The 16,889-nt window shown below is 38.3% G+C and overlaps 1 protein-coding gene across 1 annotated transcript in view; it reads left to right on the top strand.

Moving 5' to 3' along the window:
• The window catches only part of dlgap2a (discs, large (Drosophila) homolog-associated protein 2a), a 150,413-nt gene that overhangs the window by 32,551 nt on the left and 100,973 nt on the right, over positions 1-16,889 (top strand). Inside the window, exon 2 of the mRNA XM_064332831.1 lies at positions 5,766-5,798. The gene's annotated coding sequence lies outside the window, so the exon portion shown is untranslated. The remainder of the gene's footprint in view (positions 1-5,765; positions 5,799-16,889) is intronic.

Here is a 16,889-nt window from a genome sequence, read left to right as displayed (position 1 = left end):
ATGTACAAATTTGGAATTGACCCTGAACTTGCCTGTGAACAACTGTGCAGTGATGAGCGTGGTTATCAAGTATTATTCCTTCATTTGTGTTCTAAGAAAAACATTAAATAAATAAATAAATAAAAAATAAACAGTACCCACGGGAAGTTCTTCTGCTGATACTGGGAAGTCGCTGCAAAAATATGAGGGAGTTGGGGAGTCAAAACTTGCAGTGGCTGTGTTTTCGAATTAATCTCCCAGAAGGCACGGTGGAATTGAAGGAACACGGCGGAACACAAGGCCTTATTAAGCCAACAAGCAACTCCTGGGCTGAATATCAATCATTCCCCGCTGTGCATGCCTGTAGGTACTGTACGGGCTCAGCTTTGTGTAAGTTCAGCTTCAGGTGTGTGCCTGTTGGTGAGATTGTAGCTCTCCATGGTGCTGAAGGCCTCCTGGGCTTTTGAGAGATGGCATGAACCTCAGAGAATAAAGGGATACAGCTGAAATAGATATTTACAGCTATTAGTCTGTAAAGGGACTATATTATGTATCTCTGTGTGGCTGACTGATTGATTTATTGACTGATTGGTCGGCTGACTGGCAAAACCACAGTGATGTCCTAAATGGCTCAAGTGTGGATGACCAGTTGTTGAAATATAATAGCTGCCTGTGGGTAAAGCAAATGCATATGAAAAGCAAGTTCAACAAGCCAAACTTGCATCCTGATTTAACACCAGAAATCTGGTGCAGACATAAATGATGCCTTTAAATGTTTGCATGTTAGAGTAATTACCTGCCATTGCAAAAATAATGCATTTGTTATGTGTAGGCATGTTATAGGAAACACTGGAAGACAAACACTTTGCATTTGAAATAACAAAATAAAGTAAAAAAAGAAAAAAGAGAGAGATGCCTGTATGTTAACATGCACACGTATATTGCAGTTCAATTCAATTACAAATAATGGAAACAGTTGTCTCAGCTTATTATGATGAATCACTGAAAATTATCACGTTTTATCGCACAATTAATCTGCAATTAGCAGGCTATTGCTTGTAGCTTCATCCTGTGCACTGCCTTCAAGAAGGCCTTGTCTAATAGTTTTGATGAAATCATCACACATATTTCATCAAAGGCCATTTTTCGAAAACGATGGACTTCACACCCCCAAGTCAGAACAATAAAGTACTAATGGGCGCTGTCTGGCTCAAATGGATCGGTGAAATGGTTATTTCTGTTTCCTTTTTGACATAAATCTTAACGTTGGCAGACCTTTTAAGTCACAGAGAACAGTTCAATAGTTCATACCCCCAAACACTGAAGGTGCTGCGGCCATTTTAATGAAAGGCATGGAAGCACATTAATGCATGTTCTTAATCCCCGTAACTAAATACAGTAAGTGCAAACAAATGCACAGCATTCGCAGGGTTTCTGTCTGAACAGGGGTTCGAAGCCCCCGCGCTGCAATGTCCGCGCGGTCGCTGACCCTCGTTCGCAGCTCTGGAGGTGAGCCTCCGGGAAGCCGACAGCTCGGTTAGCGCTGCCAATCACGCGACGAGCCCGAGGACAGGACTCCTCATGTCAAATCATCGAAGGTTCAGACCTTTTTTTTCTGGTGTTCACCACCTTTAAGCAAGGCTTTTAAACCCCGGTGTTGAGCCAACACGGCGCGGCTGCCAAGTGCCATCCTCTGTGGCAGATGGGGTCAGGGGGAGGTCAGATGTACTGCTAAATTGAGGGCAAAGTGCTGCCTGTGTCACCCGACAGGTTTTGTAGATAAATATTTCAAGATGGATACCCTTGACTTTCACCGAGGCATGGCTGCCGACCGTGTGGACGGATTTTAACAACATTTAAACAATAAGTTAAATGGTCCTGCTTATTCAGTGAAGCAGGTTAATCATTACATTAGGTAAATAAGGTTTGTGGTTTAATGAAACCAAGAGACTCTCGGGCTCTGAAAGAAGGAAGGAAGCATTATGAAGTTGGTTCCCTTTTAAAAACTACTCCTCACTTAGAAATAAATGTGCAACTTTTTAATTATTTCCATAACTGATAAGGTCATAGCTCTTTCAATGTCGTGGGAAGTGTGTAGCAATTAATCATTTTAACTTTAATTATTTGAATTTATTAATCACAAAACATTTATGACACATATGTGAACCTCCAATATATGTGGAATGCCATCAATTTACTTCAACTTGGTCTGTTGTATTCCACGGAACAGTATGGCAGTGTTTGTACATTGGGGTATAGAAAACATTCAACATTCAACAATTTTCTCATTAGCACTAATAGATCTAACAGTTGTTTTAATCTATATTTGTATTAATATTATAATATATAATAAATATACTAATAATGTACATAATCTGCTGTGTCAGGCTATTGTTGCTTTCATAATCAAAGTAAAATATGCCCCACTTTTGAGGATTACAGTACAGTTATTAAGCTTTAATAAGGCATTAATAACTGTATGAACAGCCCAGCTTTTGAAATTCTGCACAACAATTTATGATGATTAGAATTTTTTCTTGAGGGTCTGTGTCATATAGTACCTCCCACAGGTCCAATCTCAGTCTTTTGTGGTTCTCTTTTGGGAATGATTCCTCCAGCTGATGTTACTCATGGACATGATAATTCACACTGTTCTGCTGAGAATACACACATTTATATCGCAGGAAAACCCCGTGACATCCCTGCAGTTTGTAAATATTTGCAAATATTTCTGACTTGGTGTTCTCAGACTCCCTCACACAAATACATACAGAGCATTACTAAACAGACAGATTTTGCTTCGATTTAACTGAAAACCATGATTGGGGTCATGAATTGGAATTACAGGAATCTTTATGCAATTGCATTGAAACTGAGTTGGAATTTAAACATTCTGTATGTGTTTGAATTGAATTAGAATTTTGAAAATGGCAATATGTGTAATGGGAATTCAGCGGAAAATGAGAATTCAACTGGAATTTTATTTATGGAAATTAATCAGGAATAGTGAATTGGATTGAAATTTCATCTATGGAATTTAGTCCAACTTGGTACAATAAGTGTAATACAGAAGAAGAATACCAAAACAAACCTGCTCTCCATTTCCTTCGTCACCCTTGAGGACATGAACTAATGCCAGCCATTTAATCAAATAAATCTTATTATGAATGATACTTAATGGTTCAACTAATCGATAGTCATGTCTTGGATGCTCAAGTGCATTGGGTTGCTTAGTGTAAACGGTTGAATAAATATTGTTCTGGAGCCCCCTAGCAGTCTTGGTATTTGGTAAGTTTGTCCTCCAACCTAAATGCGATTTTGTCCAGTTTAAGTGTAGAACCCAGCCAGTATAAGAATTCATTATTAGATATTTAATGTTTTGCGACAATGAAATGAAATTAAATGGGAATGGAATGAAAGTATTATTATTAATTAGATCTTGTAGACTGTGGATGGCATAGGCCTCCCAGCTGAGCCAAATGAATGGTTTATTGTTGACTTTGTAAAATCAGGATCCATATTGGTTGATTCAGTGATAAAGTTGGTTTATTGGGGTGATTCTATTACTTCCAGTGATGCTTCAACTGGAGTTCCTAGTGCAGTAGTTGTTTGATTGACGTTGAAGTAAGCCATTGTCTTATTTGTGGTGATACCACCAGAAAATATTACTTTGGAAATCTAACCTTCCCTTGTTGGTTGGACTGCTTAGCCTGCTGAATGAGCAGTGTGCCTTTTAATCCCCCCATATCAACTTGGACAGGTGTTGGTGAAGGGTGTCAAACCATTTTTTTTTTGTAATTATTACTGGCGAAATGTTCCAAGTGCAATTTATTTTGCGTACTATCAACATTTTGACTGTATTTATTCTGCCCCACAGTGTTAATGGCATGTTGGGCCATTTTGTAATATTTGTTTTTATCTGTTGCATGATTCTCATTTGGTTGATGAATTGTGATTCATAAGACCAAGTATTTTATTTCCTTTTCTGACCATTGAATCTTGATCACAGGTATGTCTGATCTTCTGCATATGGGGTTCATGGGCATGCATTCTGATAAATTTCATTTTAATTTATAACCTGACAATTTCTAATATCAGTCTTTATTTTTGATAGATGGTATAGATTCTGGGATACATAGTATTTTGTCATCTGCATACATGGGTAGTTGGTATTCTTGATTGATGATTTTAATACTTGTGACGGAATCTGAGAATCTGATTCTGCAGGCTAGTGGTTCTATTGCCAGGTTAAACAGTAGTCGTGACAGGGAATAGCCCTATTTTGTGTCTCAATGTAGATTGAATGGATGAGAAATTATGCCATTTGTAGATATATATGCTTGTGGATTGGTATTTGAAATATTCATCCAATTTAATGAATTTTGGTCCTTCCATTCCATGTGAAGTCAGTGTAGGTGTTATTACTTTCAGAGTAATTCATTCAGAGTTAGTTTTGGTGTAAAGAAAGCAATGAAACAAAAAGTAAAGTCTTTCATTTATCACCATAACAGTGCAATATAGGTTATTTTTATTTGATTCAATTAATCAATTGAGGTAAAATGGAGGTGGACTTGTGCTGGAATTTAATTTGTGGACATGACCCCAAATGGGCTTAAAGCCGTAAATATGAGGTGTGAAAAATATATGGGTAATTTACAATTCTGATTTGAGTTTTGGATTGTGTGTGCAAATTATACTGAATCCTCCTTCTTGTCATGAATGCTGTATTTTAAACATGAAAATAATTGACAGCGTAGAATGCTGAGAGAACAACGGCCTCACCTCGGACAGGATATAATTCTTTAATTTCCACACTATGCTATGGTTGTTTTGTTTGCAAAGGCTATGATAGGATTAGGGTCATAATGAGGAACACTTAATCTTTGCCAAACAAACTGAATGAATACTTAGATAAACTGATACCAGATGACTCCATGTTCCATGGGTGGTCTCAAAAGCAGGGTCAGGATTAAGATTTCCTGAACCATCACCATGAAAAACCTTGCTTCTATGTACAAAAGAATGATACCTGATTAAAGTTTGTAAATTATATTTTAAAAATTGGTTGGCTTCCACCTGAACGGTTGCCTTTTTATATAATTAGATTTAATTTTTTTATTTTTCAAATAAATGTTTTTTTATGAAAACTATTTTAAAAATCTGCAATAGGTACATCAATTGTAAAAAAAGAATCTGTTTTGTATACTCACTTACAAAAATAGAATCTACTGAAAATATTTTATGAAGATACTGTAACACCTCATAATATGAGCAAAATACAAATTATTGCCACTTTCAGATAAAAGATTTCACTGCTGCAAAATATAAAGAGTTTATATATTCACAGGGAACTGCTGATCATTCCATTTCTGTACATTTTATGCTTGTATTTCATGTAATAACATCTTTGTGTAAATATGGTGCATGTGGTTGCAATATGCTACTCTATTTGGTTTCAATTTTGACCTGCATTAGCAATTTATTTGATAAAAACGTTCTTTGTAAATAAAGTGCATTGCAGTGGAATCAAAAGATATGAATAGTTATGGACTGACTGAGCGGGTATGAAACCGGAAGGAGAATATGCAACTATGCCTTATCAAGCTCCATATTGTCATTGGTGCAGAGATATCTCAGAGGTTTTGCTGTATTATAATTATTGTGGTGATGGTATTGGTAATGAAATTTGCATAGAGGAGAGATTCTACTGATCTGTGATAGTACCGGTGAGAAAAATGTGCAGTAACAAACTCTTGCCTCTTGTCTCCTCTGGTTCTTGTTTGTAGAGTCACAGTGCACACTGTGTGGTGAACCTGAAGGTGAGTTTGCAGGGTTTTTTTACGTTCTGCTTTTGCCATCATTCATGCTTGGGCAGATGGGGGAGGTTTATGTATTTTTTTGCTCTTTCCATTCTCCCGGAGTCCTCTGTCATCCATTCGTGTCATGAGTGGGCGGGGCCCTGTGGGTGGGGCGGTACACATTTACCCCATCAAATGAAAAGCTTTTCCCCTGCCGGAGCCCCTGAGCCCCGCCCTCGCCCTCTTTCCCGGCTCATCCCAGACGGGAGAAACCACCGGCGGTCGCTAACGCCATCGCCGTCCCTCATTCCGCTAAAGACCTGCATGTCTCACGCCGCGGCAGTCTGCTCCGCGTCCCCCGGTTCACCGCTCTCCGTGAAAGTGCAATCCTTTTTCAGTTCATCTTTTTACCTCACGCTTACCTTTCAAATGGGCCTGGGCGGTTAACTCCATCACATGTGAACATAAAGCACCAGGTTCATGTGTCATCTGCGTTCGTTGTGTTCGATGAATGCGATGCTAGCGATGGATGTGATGTAATGGGCCTGCTTTTCTATAACTGCTGCTGAGCCTTTTTCCATCGCAAATGTCTCCTCATGCAGTGAGGAATGAGTTGCTGGTGTGAGGTGGGTTACTGAGGATTCAGGCTCTCAGTCATTCAACTATAGCCATGAATTACAAGGACACTTTACCCTTTACATTACTTGGATCATAAAATCGATGGGTCAAGTAAGAACAGCATATTAAGGCCTATTATGTGACAGTATGGACCTATTATCCTCATGTCTGATATAGTTGGCAATTCCAGTTTCTACATGTCGGATATACTGTACGCGGTCATGTGTTTGCGCTTGATGTTTTAATGTGCTGCTTATTTGCTTTCCGTGTGTTTAGACTGAGATCTTCTTGTTGTGCTCGGGGCTTAATTAGATCTGACAACCAGCTCTATAACAGAGAGTCACATGTTTTTTCGGAGATGTTATGAGTCAGTAGAATGTTGGTGTGTTGGTGACAGAAAAAGGCACGTCGGAGGGTTTACATTCCAATTTCATACTGGCAGAATCTGACCCAGGCAACCATCAGATGTGACTCAAAGCAGATTTGGATAATCCACATCTGATTGCGTGTGTTCAGTTATCAAATGTAGCATGTATTTTTTTTGCAAGGAAACTAATATGTGTTGCACAAAAAGGAGAGTATAAACTGGGTCTGTGTAGCATGCAGTGTTCCATGACAGCTGTGGAGGTAAAAAAAATAGAGGCAGGAAGTTTTGCCGTTTGCCTGCTCATTTCTCTTTACCAGTTTTTATTTGTTTTGTTAAATCACAGTTAAACCGTGAAGTAGCAGAATAGCCAGTTGGCAGGTAATTCTCCCTCTCTTAATTGCATCTTGAGCTAGTGTTTCTTTGTGTTATTTAACAAAACTGTGCAGCGTTTGCACAGATACACTGATTATATTTGCTGACCACATGGGTTCATTCTTTATCATTTTCTGTGCAAGGGCTGCACACAGCACATCAAGTTCAGAGTAGTTTTTTCTTCTAGTCACAACATTTCTGCATAGCAATTAACAAACAATGTACCGTATAAGAAGTGTTATATTCAGGATTTGTTTTGTGGAGGCTTCGTCTTTGTCTGCTTTTAGAATTAAGAGTTTTGTTTTAAGAATCCATCCATCAATTATCTATACCCGCTTATCCTGGGCAGGGCCGCGGGCGGTGCAGGAGGCTATCCCAGTGCGCATTGGGTGAGGGCCCCCAATCTATCGCAGGGCACACACACCATTCTCTCACACACTCATACTGTACCTATGGGCAATTTAGAGTCTCCAATTAGTCTGCCTGCATGTCTTTGGATTGTGGGGAAACCAGAGTACCCAGAGGAAACATAAGCACTGGAATGAGAAAGAATAAAAAATCTACTCATAAGAGGGTACGGAGTATTTATGCAGTTGGCAGTCTTACTAAATGCAGGAAACAACATACCTAGGCTGGTCTCAAGGTCAGATTTTAATTTATTTTCCCCTATTTGAAGCTCACCATCTGCCATGGTAGCATTGTGTGGCAAGTGTTACACCGCATAGCTGGGAGGAGATTAATTTCATTCTGGAATATTACAAAGGAATGCCAGAGCACCACCAGGTTTCAGCCACTTAAATGTAAAGTTTTCTGGAAAATTCTTAGTTCAAAGTCTGTAGAGCGCTATCTTGTTCCTTATTTAATTTTTTCCAAAATGATCAAGTTTACTCTGGTAGCGTCTGTAACCTTCCTTGTACTATAAAGGTAAAAGTGAGAGGAGAGGGTCACATGCAAATGAGGCCAGCTCTTCATCAAGCCAAAAATTCCTTTCCTTTTTACGATGCTTTAAAAAAAAAAAAATATTCACTGAATTTATGCTTTTGAGAGCCAAGAAGATCATAAAGTGCCAGACTGTGCCCGCAGTCACAAGATCTGCATTATAATTCAGTGAGAGGGAGAGAGAGAAGGACGGGCAGAGAGGGAGGGGGTGAGGGAGTGAGCGTGGGAAGATACAAGGAGCCCAATTTCCTCAAGGTCATCTCAGTGCATGCGCAGATGGTGATGCAAGAACGCATGAGTCCTCCCCATGTACGTGAAAAGCACTGATCAAGTGAACAGCGCAGCAAGGCCCTGTGAATAGGTAGCCCTATAAATGTGAGGGAGGTTTGGTTTCGGCATAGCCAGTCGGATTGGCCGCGTTCTCTCCATTAATGGCTGTGCATCATATCGTCACATACATTGATGGCACCTCAAAAAAGCCTCCTCTGCCTTGCTAACTAACAACCATTGCCAGCTAGCTAATGATCAAACTGTTGAGGTGAAATAATCAAGAGAGCTATAGTTAGCTGGGTAGCTAGGTATGGAAAGCTAAGACAGTTTGCCAGAAAGGAGGAATACCAGATTTTGAATATAACATTTGCAAGATACTGTAGCTAATTTTGTAGGTAGTTAGTATGAAGCATAGCATAGGCACCAGTAGATCATCTAGCTAGCAAGTCAGCTAGCGTATTTTATTAGCACGCACTGCCAGCCCCAGCTTCCCTAACATTTTCAGCCAAATTTTTTTTTCTGCTAGCAGCACCACATTTTTACTTAAGGCTATAACATTCTAAAATATACATTTTAAAAAAGAAAAAAGATCAGGTGGTGCATTCTATAGGCGAGCTGACTGTCAACCCATATGCATCTTCCCACCTGGGGGCCAATCCTTTCTCTAGGTCTAACTCTCTCTCCTTTCCCCTTGTATGAGTAAAGTAAAAAAAGTATGGTCAGTGTTGTTTTCAACAAAAAGGTTTTTAGATCCCAATTGTCAGGTGACTGAAAACATAGGGACTTTGGATAAGAGCAGGATGAAGGTGTGAAGCAAAATGGCAATGAGTGCGTTGATGACATCTGACATCAAATACTGTCGATGAAAATGAAGAATTTCTAGATTTTTACTTGTCTTGGGTGTTATAAGCGTCAGGGTTTATTTATGCATGAATGTAAATGGCATCTGCTGCACAAGAAGTTCCCTCACAGGAAAATAAAGTTATTTCAATTGAATTTGAAAACTACCATAAATTGGTACTGCAATTTCAATGGGTGGGAAAAAGAATCCATTTAAAAGAGGTAAGGTTCAGCGGGAAAATTCTACTACAGACGATCATTCATTGGCAGAATGTGAAGCAAGAATGGGAGAAGCTCCTTTAGCTGGGGACCTTGGTGTTTAGCACACACTGTAAAACCCGACGAGTTAGTTCAACTCAAACCGTTTGAGGAAACCGATTGCCTTAAACCATTTTAGTTTATTAACTCAAACAATTTAAGCATGAAAAATTATTTGATTTGCATACAAGTAACTCAAGTATTTATTGTTAAGGTAACTTGGGTAAATAATAATAGTACCAATTCTATTCAGTTCATTGAACTTAAAACTAAGAAGTATTTTACACTCATATGTAGCATTTCTCCAAACTTATTAAAAATGTGTTAATAGAATTTATCTGAATTAAGTAAGACTAACTTAAATGGATCTTCTTTACACAAATGTTACCACTTAAGTTTCATTTACTCAGTTTTCTTCCACAAACGCAAATTATTACATTCTAGTTGTGACAACTTAAAACTTTGTTGTAGCTACTCAATTCATTTGAGGAAACCTTTTAAGTTGGATTAAAACAATATAAACACATGCCTGACACAACTTAAACAATTTATTTAGTTGAATGATGAACACTCATAACTGAATACATAACATTTCAACATAAAACATTTCAATGTTCACAGCTCTCGAAATAGTTTACTCCTCTCCACTTACTTTTGTTTTTCCTGTGCGCTGTGGGCTATGCATGGCAAATTGTGGTCACTCACTCACTCACTCACGGACGAGCTGAGAGGGACGTTTGGTGGGACGCATGCGCAGGTGGTGCTTTGTTTAGTAGGACGCATGCGCAGGTGCATCTCCCAAAATCACTGCTTTGAACAGCACAACATTTTTAGGCACAGCTTTATCGCCTAACGTTACCTTAGCTAACCCTAACGTGTTAGCATTTCGCCTACTTTAGTTGACCTACTTAGCACGTACCACCGATACAGATGTATGGATACACGGAGGACAAATAACGTTACAGAGGTGAGGAAATGCCATAGCTAGCTAGCTATACAGTTAGCCAAGTTTTACTCATGACACTTTGTACAGCTGCGCCATGGGTCTGCATGGTTTCGTGCTTGTTCTTTAACCTATTAATGAAGTTTTCACAAAAAACACCCCTTCAAAGTTGAAACTTAAAAGTTCAGTAGACTTCACCCTCACATTATCATCCGTATTGCAGCCTCTGATCTAAGTCAATCAAATTGACATAAAACAATGTGTATGCATATTCAACAGGAACCCAAATGGGTCTATGATCTGTTATGACATTTTACTCACCAGCTTAAGTAAATATTTTGGACACTGATGACAGAGACCACAGATCCTAATCCTCAAACAGACTTAAGCCCAGTTCATCTTTTACCACTCACTTATAAAAACACTTAAAAATGAAAAAAACTACACATAAAAAATGACTTCACACTATAATAAAATAATTATAAAATGCATAGTCAAATTTCCCATATACATGTGCACACTTTTTGTGGTACATGGCCTTACATAAACTATTATGTAAAAATTTAATTCAAAAAGCTGCTTTAATTGCTAATTGAACTATAGTAATGATGCCAATGATGCTAGTAAGACCTTCTGAAGCAGACGACTGGTGGTTGTTCCTGGAGTCTATCCCAGTGTGCATTGGGCAAGAGGCAGGAATACACCAATCTATTACCAATTTATCACACACACCATTCACTCACACACAGTGTGTAATAAATTAAGCCAGGTAGAAGACATATTGGAGAAAAAGAATTTATTTGTACAAAGGGTTATAAACATTAAAACAATCATTGGTTACAGAAAGATGTTGGTTCTGTCTAAAGCTTTAAAACAAAGTGAATGCTACTTTAGGAGAAAAAATGATTGGAATAGGTGCGAAAAAGCTAAATACAAAGTGCAACAAGTCTTATGAGTTTATTTTTCAAGAATTTAAATACAGCTGATACAAGCCCACATAGTAAAAGTTTGAAACAAAAGGTATAAAAGATGCCTCATTTTAATATTTCATGCTACACAGTGAATGCAACAAAAATACTTTTGTAGAAGAATGAGTGAGATGTAAAATGCCTACTAGTTCCAAGTTACACAGATTCTGTGAAGGCTTTTGTCCAGAGAAAATGGCTGCTGCTGTTGCTCCCTGCAGAAGCTAAAATGATATGCTAAGTGCGGACATCGAGAACAGGCAAGCAAGAGGGCAGGGCACACCCCTGTACAGCCCACCGCCCTTGTCACAGCTCTATTGCAATATAGCAACAAGAATCCTGCTAGGCTAATAACAGACATTTCCAGTGAGACCATTCAAGCCATAACAGTTGGGGGCTTTGTCAACCAGAAAACTGCAGAGCATGAGAGTTCCAGTGTTAGCAGCAGATACCCAGCTTTAAAATAAATAAGGAAAGACCTTTTCTTAAAAAAATAACAAATTCAAAATCCCTAAATTCACATTGTGTTCTTTATATTACATTGAGGTGTCTACGAGGAGCTTTACTATTTATTTATTTATTTATTTGGAATGTACTCACTCTCTTGAAAATTAAAATAAATGCTTATACTTTTGAACCCTTTGAGATTCATGTAGCATTTTTTTTTTCCTGATGATGAGATTTTCAAAAAATGGCTGAGAGTTGACCTGAAAACAGTTCAAGCTTGCAAGGCCATACGGTTAATCAGACATTACAAAAACCTCCACACACTATGGGACGCCATTTAGGGAAAAATATTCCATATTGTGTACAAATATTTTGGTTGCTTGGCATATATATTGGTTTGATGTGCGCATGTATTGGTTTTTCATTGACTCATCTGTTGGTTTGTCAATTACGTCTACATTGGTCTGTCATTTATGTATATTGGTTTGATATACGTATGTATGAATTAATAATTAGTACATATATTGGTTTGTTGCTTACATATATTTTGGTTTGACGTAGATACTTGCATATTGGTTTGTTATTTACGCATTTATTGGTTTGATTTGTGCAAATATTGTTTTGTCATTGTTGCTTTTATATTGGTTTGTTATTTACACATCTGTTGGTTTATACATGTCATTGTCATGTATACTGGTTTGCTTCACATTTATATTGGTTTGCTACACGCATGTATTTGTTAGTCATTCACGCATATATTGGTTTCCTATTTAGACATATATTATTTTGTTTGTTGTGTTTATTGGTTGGCTTCACTTTCATATTGCATTAATATAGGCATGTATTGGTTAGTCATTTGCGCATATATTGGTTTTTAATTTATGCATCTATTGGTTCGATTATGATGTATATTGGTTTGATGTATATGACATTTATTGGTTTATTTATTGGTTTTATTTACATTGAAATGCATTTGGTTAAGTTTAGGCAAAATGAAAATTTAAGGTTTACATAATGTCTAATGAACCATATGGCCTTATACACATGAAATATGGTAGGATCAATTATCACCCATTATTTGGAGATCTCATTATTAGGGAAAACATTTTGCTATATACCTTTTAAAAGGTTCAGAAATGTAAGCATTTTTTCAATCTTTCAGTAGTAGTCATTTTAATCAAAGCAGAGGGAACATTAAAAGATATAAAGCTCCCAATAGACACCTAACCATTCTTCAAATGCTTAGTGTATTTGCTGTGACCTTGTAATTACTTTTTTATAGTATATTTAAACATATATTGTACAGTAGAGAAGAATTCAGTTAAATTAATGTACCTTTTTTGAATAACAAACCAAAGTACTAGCACAAAAAGATGACTTTTACTTAGAAATAATATTAAGACATGACCTCAAAATAGTCTTCTTTGTCTTTGATTACAATGAACAAATTATTTTACAATACGGGAGGAGGAGGGGTGGGAGAGTGATAGAGTGGTAGTTAAATTGACTGAAATCTTATCTAGCTTGTTATTTGTAAATCACCAATAGCCTAAAGCCTTTAGCCTGTGTAAGTAAAATAGGCACTAAAGTTGCAAGAAATATGGCAGAGTTAAGCTTAGATGTGTGGAGCCAAATAAGCAGATTGTTGCAAGTTTATTCCGAGCAAGCAATTGTAAAGAAGCTTAAGATTTCCAGGTTCAGTGTTCAGTAAACACTCTGAAGGGTCCAGCTGATGGGCAGTAGTGTTAACAGGAGAAGACCAGAAAGATCAAGAGGCACAACACATAATTAGTGTTGTCTAACAAAAGAAAGCATCATACAATTGCACCACAACTACAAGAAGAACTCAATGCAAATAGAGTTAAACCAGTTTCCCCATTACAGTGAAATGGCGACTTTGATCTGCTAGTCTAAAAGAATGTGTATCTGCGAAAGAGCCCTTTCTATGGGCTATTAAGAAGAAGAAAAGACTCCAGTGATTCAAGCACCATCAACACTGGACCAAGAAAGATTGTGAAAAGGCAGATAAACATCCTTTTTCACCAGCAGGTTGTAGTTGCTATTTCACTGTAGTCAGAGAAACTGGGTTCTCTCTAGTTACATTTAAGTTCTTCATATAGTGCAGTTTTATGATGGTTTATTTTGCTACACCACAAGATATTTGTCCAACTGGTACCTACTAATGGTAAGCAAACACAGAGCTCAGTTTACCCTGTCCAGAATAGCGTTACTGATACCCATCCCTGGTGCCAGTCTTGGGGGTGGTGTCCGCAGGCGATCACCTAGTGCTCGGGCAGCCCACGTACCTCAGCCGGGCCAAGCCCAAAAAGATTACGTGGGACAACCGTGTGGGCCCACTACCCGCAAGGTTCAGGGTAGGGATCGGGTGCAATGGCCATCAGGAAGGAGGCAGGAATAGCGTAGATCCGGGTGTCATCTGCCCAGACGACGGAAACTGATTCTTGGTACAGGGAATGTTACCTCAGTGATGGGGAAGGAGGCAGAGCTGGTGTGTGAGGCTGAGAAGTGCCAACTAGATATAGTTGGACTCGCCTCTACATACAGTGTTGGCTCTGGAACAAAACCCTGGATCTACCCTGTTCCTGCCCCCTTCTTGACAGGTATTGCACCCGATCCCTACCCTGAACCTTGCGGGTGGTGGGCCCACATGGTTGTCTCATGTAATCTTTTCGAGCTTGGCCCAGCAGAGATACGCGGGCTGCCCAAGCACCAGGCACTCACCTGTGGACACCACCCCCAAGCCTGGCTCCAGGGATGGGTCCCGGTAACCCTATTCTGGACAGGGTAAACTGAGCTCTGTGCTTGTTTACCATTAGTAGGTGCCAGTTGCACAAATATCTTGTGGTGTAGCAAAACAAACCATCATAAAACTGCACTAGAGTAAGAACTCAACGCAACTAGAGAGAAACCAGTTTCTCTGACTACAGTGAAATGGCAACTATAATCTGCTAGTCAAAAAGGGTGTTTACCTGCCTTTTCACAATCTTTCTTGGTCCAGTGTTAATGGTGCTTGATTCACCGGAGTCTATTCTTCTTTTTAACAGCACGTAGATAGGGCTCTTTCATGGATACACATCCTTTTAGACTAGCAGATATTAGTCACCATTTCGCTGTATTGGGGAAACTGGTCTAACCCTTAGTTGCATTGACTTCCTGTAGTTGTGGTGCAGTTTTATGATGGTTTCTTTCGCTAGACAACAGAAGTTATATTTTGTGCCTCTTGATCTTCCTGGTCTTCTCCTGTTAATATTACTGCCCAACAGCTGGACCCTTCGGTGTGTGTGCTGAACAATGCACCTGGAAGCTTAAGCTTAACCTTAAGCTTCTTTGAAATTTCTCACTGGGAATAACCTTTTTGCCACAATATGTTTACTTACTCACATCAAGCCAACTGACAACTGCTCCTTATTTTTGATATTTATTGCAATTTTAGGGCCTACTTTAATTGCACTAAATTGGGTATTGGGTTACCTATGGTTTAAAAAAAACTAACGGTAGATAACATTTCACTCTTTCATTACCCCTCCACGTCCCTCCCACCCCTCCACCTCCCAATAAAACAATACTGATCAATTGTATTTGAAGCCGAAGGTGGCTATAGTCACGTCTGGGATTATTTTTTAAGTAAAACTCATCTTTTTGTGTTATTGCAAGTAAAACTAGAAAATAAATGTGTATACATATACTCTAATGGTTTGTCATTCAATTAATGCACATAATGGCATTCCTTTTTTTAATACTACAGGTGTGGCCTATTACTTTTGGCCTGTACTGTAAATATATATACATATGCACACACACACACAGTGAGCTCCATACTGTTTGTAACACATTCTTTCATGATTAGTCTCTGCACTCCACAATTTTGAATTTTTAATCAAACACCATGTTTCAACATATAGAAATGACTACACTTTTTAGACATGGTCCCTCCATTTCAGGACACCATAATGTTTGGGATAAATGACTTCACAGGATTTCTGATTATTCAGGTGCTAAAAGGGCTGTTAGTTCTGGTTCTACGAAACCAAAATGGATTAAAATACCCTGTAATAAATGCTGAGAGGCTGCACTTTAGCCACATGGGCATTGTTTAATTGCAATTATGAAGCTGAGTACAGAGCCAAATCCAGAAGAAAAAAATATATATGTTTCTGTCCCAAACATTATGGAGCTCACTGTATATAATTTGATCAAGATTGTGGGCATTTTTAAAAATGTCTTTCCTTGACTGGGTATCTGCTGATGAAACACCAAAACTGACAGAGCTTTTCAATTTGTCGGTTGACAAAGACCTCAACTGTTATGGCCTGAATTGTCTCACCTGAAATGACTACTATTGGTCTAGATGGCTTCCTGTTGACTTGTGGTAGAAGAGCTGCTACAAGGGCCGTAGGCTGTTCAGGGGGCGTGGCCTGCTCCCATGCTGGCATTTTTGAAGTTGACTTAGCATAATATCTCATCTTCTGCAGGGGCCAAGAGCAGCAGCCCTTTCCTACAGACAGAAGCCAAGGAAAATATGTACAACTTTAGCACTAATAAGTAGTGTGCATTTCACTCACTCTCATTCTCAAAAAGTATATATTGTTTAAAAGGAGCCTTCACATTGTATTTCAATTTACTCAAACTTCGTTCATTTAAGCATGTTCATTTTTTACACCTTTTATTTTAAACCTTGGTCCTTGTTTTGATTTTCATGTACTTTTTCTCAAAAACATTTTTGTTTGTAAAGTAATATTCACTTTGTATTAAAACCAGAATCCTTAACAACCAGAAACATTTGCAATTTTTACCTAAACCAAATGATATTTCATTCTTGAAGTACATTTTCTCTTCTATTGCTGCAGGATAGTGATAATCACATTAACAAATATTCACTTTCTTAATCATTTTAATAAAAATATTTCTGATTCCCTCTACGGGCTCTGAAGGCTGGCTGTCTCTCTCGGCGGTGTCCATCCACTGCCTTTCAATTGTAGGAAAAGGAGGGGAAATTCATGTTAGTTTTTCATCAAATAAATCAACTGTAAATCAAACATTTCACAGATATTTAGTGTCAGACCAGGCTAATA

Source organism: Anguilla rostrata, chromosome 1, assembly GCF_018555375.3.
Source record: "Anguilla rostrata isolate EN2019 chromosome 1, ASM1855537v3, whole genome shotgun sequence".
Lineage (NCBI taxonomy): Eukaryota > Metazoa > Chordata > Actinopteri > Anguilliformes > Anguillidae > Anguilla > Anguilla rostrata.
The sequence above is the reverse complement of the archived record's forward strand: the minus strand, read 5'-3'. Positions and strand labels throughout refer to the sequence as shown.